We start from the raw sequence: 3,879 nt of genomic DNA, 5'->3' as shown, positions 1-3,879 counted from the left end.
TTATAAAAAAAAAAAAAAAAAAAAAAAAAAAGGAAGAGCAGAATTTATCTTTCAAGTCATTCAGGTAAATGTCTAAGCCAACAGCTGTCTGAAACTGTTAGAAAAACTGGATGCAAGTGAAATATGCTACATGATAAGTACACCAGATGGTGTGAAATTAATTTATTTCTTCTGGAAAAAAAAAGAGGAAAAAAATGTAAATAGTTAGGTATTAGCACCAGGGCTGAATTCTGATATTTGAGATGGCCTTCCTGTCAGTTTTCATAATAATTAAAATACATGACAGAGGGAAATTCTCACAGTGTACAAACCATTTTTTCTAACAAACACATGTGTTTAATATGTAATTGAACACCCGCGTATAATGTTTCAATAGTGGGAAATCCCCAACAAGGCTGCAGTTGTCTCTTGCTCACTGGTATCCCCAGTGGAGTTCAACACACTACTATTAGTGCCTGAGGTGAACAGCTCCTGAATGTGTGTTACAGTATGTTAGCTAAGGCTGTGGTCCACATCTAAAATTGTGGCTTCTCCCTGCTCAGGCATGCTTTCGAGGCACTCACTGTAACACCATGTTTAGCAAGTATGGACAATTTGATACTGAAGGTGACATTTATTCAGCATTGTAGAAAATATTTAATTGTTCCTGCAGAGAGCGAGATATGTTTCCCCTTGCCTACAGTGCTGGGATTGTCCTTTGGAATATGATGCAAATTTGGGATGAAGCAACTAATTCCTTCCTTGCACCCCTGTACACCCCCCCCCCCCTCCCTCAATCCTCCGCCAGCCTCCATCCTCCCCAGACACGAGGATTCTGATTAATCGTGTGACCGCCCCTCGTTTTGCATTTTACACAATCTCACGGCGCCACGGTGAGATGTGTGAGGTGTTTTGCCACTTTTGGCAAGCTGAAAAGATGTAGCCCAAGGAAGAACAAGTCGAAAGTATGAGGGAAAAAAATATGACCAGGGGACGTGATAAAAAATTATCAGCCAGTGTGTTTTCCTGTTTGGTTTTAATCTACATTTAATTAAATTCTTATCTGCTGTGTGCTTATGGCTGCATTTGAATGGCGAGGCTGCATTCATTATGAATGGTAAAATTGAACTCAGTACATTGTGTGTGGCCCAATAAAGAAACAAGACTCTTATTGCAGTGCATGCACAGGCTCCGACAGACATGCGGAAAAAATAAGTCAATTAAGATCGGTCTTTAAATTACCGCTGTATCAAAACAAGGGGCGGGAGCATGCTCCATAATAGAATCCTGACAGCGGAGAGAGCACAGTTGACTGTTGTTAATATACATCCCATTTGATACAGCCAATTGTATTAGCTTGTTTATGGAATGCACACAGTTGATGCACACTAGATTTACTAGTCTGTCATGATAGTTCATAATCGACAGTGCTGGGGAGGGGGGAAAAAAAAGTTGACTTCAGTGAATATAGAGGTCAAAGGAAAAAATGTCTGCAGCAGTATAATAAGAGTTCCTCGTAAAGATTCTGCTGGTTTATCTGAATGTTAGAGGTCAACAGCAAAGGTCAATGACAGAATATGTAGACAATATGTGGGCCACAGTAGATACTGAAGAGTTAAATCCAAAGGAGGAGGGAGAGAGAGAAAAAAAAAAGATTCTGCTTCAAAATTGTAATACTATTGACAAAAGACACACAGCTTATAACGGGCGGGCGGCACTTCATAAGCTAAGAACAATATCCCATAGGCAGCACCCCGGAAAACGTCGAAAAAGACCCTGAGCCGATACTACAAAGTTGGGCCCCGGCAAAATCCCTAAATCTTCCCGTTTGCTTATTCCGAGCAGCGTGGGGGGAGAGGGAAGCTCCCTGCTGCCTGCCCATGTTTACAGAGCCGTTCTCATCTCTAGGCCTTGCTCATCCACGGCACTGACACACGGTGTCGACATGATTAGGGGTCTGCCTTTGCATAGGGCTGCATGTGTGTGTGGGGGGTGGAGGATCGGCAGATGAATGACTTTGGTGCATCGGAGAGGGATCACAGCAGATAATCGCTCCCGACTGCTGCGCCGGAGCTCTCAGATCTGGTCTTTAAAATAATGTTCGGAGTCAAGTCTCTCCAAAGCTTTTCGCAGGTTATCTGCCACATTTTATGTTTGCTGTTTAAATCTTAACAGGACACAAGCAGCAAGGGAGAGCAAATATGTCTGGAGTCGGAGGAACCGGAGTGGAAATGTTATTGCGAGGGGTTAAGATTAGCTGAAGCAGGGGCTGAGGAGATGAAACTCCTCTCTATTCGAATGGCTTTCATTCAGCTAAGAAAAACTTGGAATGTTGAATTTAACCTTGGGAGGCTGGATTCCTGTGAGAAGCACAGAGGGGATAATGAATCTGACCTCTTGCTAAAACTGACATCATTCAAAGGCATTCAGTCAAACACTTAACAAACACCAAATCTACTTAAGTACATTTAAATACAGACCACCACTAGCACACAGACAGCGTGAATACAGTACAACATAAATTCCAATATCATAAATACTGCTATCACACAAACAGAGGAGCCATAAAGCACGGCTGCCTGTGTCTGGGACTATAAACCTCTGGCGTTACTCATAGGGAATAAACACACATGCACAATTTACTGCACTAGATCCCCCCCTTTGTTTATCTTTTAAATAAGCACACTTTATCACCCTCCTGCATAAGCAAATTGCATGCAATGTGTGTTGTTTTAACATTTGATATGCTGTCCAGAAGATTCATTTCTCCCTACGAATTCAATTGTCTTTGCAATATCCTGCTGCCATAGGCATCAGGCCCCATCACCTGTTCGTTATCACTGGCCGTCCTGTTTGGGAGCTCTTGAAACGGTGCCATGGCATTGACTCTCAGTTAACAGCAGGTCTCTGAACTTCTCACGCTTGATAGCGGAGGCTGGAAAATTACGCTAACAACTAATTAACATCATAAAGAGTGTTTAAATGGATGGACGACACCTGCAACCTTCATTTGCACACGCTAACGCGAAAATTACCTGTGTTTTTATTTTTGCAGATAACGCATGCATTTTTTAACACCTTTTTAGAATATTCATTTTTCCGTGGCTGGCTTTAGAATTGGCAACACTGTCCTTTTTTACTATGTGCTGTAAGAAAGAAAAAAAAGAAAAAAAAAGCCACCAGGCCAAAAATAATAATTGTCAAAAACAGAGAGCTGGCAGAATTCCTAAAGCTGTTTTTTATTCTATGAGTTTGTATGCAGGTTTTTTTTAAAAAGTGCCCTGCTATATGCTGTGCCTGAAATAACACATTCCATTTCTAATTTCTATTTGAATATAAAATATTTCCAGGCGGCAGACATGGACCTCCAGTTACTGGTCCGAATAACAAAGTGCTGCCTGTCAGTCTGAGACACTTTGCTGGCTGGCTGAACTAAGCTGGTTTAGACTGACAGTTCTTCAACGGTGGCAGCCACAGCTTCCGCTGGCAGGCCTCTGGAGTCCTTTCTCGCTCCGGCACCCGGCCTCAGAGTCTTTCAGAGGAGATGACCACAGTACAGTCAAGTATCCGTGTTCTTTGAAACCGCTTTCTCTGTGTCTTTCCTTTAAAGGTCTGAAGCAGCTGCTAACTTCCACATGACGGTAATGCACTCACACCTCATTACAGAGCCACATTATGGACTACAGCAGTAATACGGCTTTAATCTTCTCCAAATCGTTATAAATGTCAAGCTGGGGCCAGGGACTTCCCAGTCTACTGCACCAATGGCTTAGTCTGCTATCCCCTCTTTTCCGTATTAGCTATAGCCAGAGAATTACATTCACTGCCAGATCCCCTGAAACTTTCAACCCTTTTGTTCCAACATTCAATGCACCATTAACATACCCTTTGAAATTGTCC

At 42.4% G+C, this 3,879-nt stretch overlaps 1 protein-coding gene across 2 annotated transcripts in view; it reads right to left on the bottom strand.

The window, feature by feature from the left end:
• zfpm2a (zinc finger protein, FOG family member 2a) overlaps positions 1 to 3,879 on the bottom strand; it is a 114,480-nt gene that overhangs the window by 11,995 nt on the left and 98,606 nt on the right. The window lies entirely within an intron of this gene.

Source organism: Larimichthys crocea, chromosome XIII (genome assembly GCF_000972845.2).
Source record: "Larimichthys crocea isolate SSNF chromosome XIII, L_crocea_2.0, whole genome shotgun sequence".
NCBI classification, from domain to species: Eukaryota; Metazoa; Chordata; class Actinopteri; family Sciaenidae; genus Larimichthys; species Larimichthys crocea.
The sequence above is the reverse complement of the archived record's forward strand: the minus strand, read 5'-3'. Positions and strand labels throughout refer to the sequence as shown.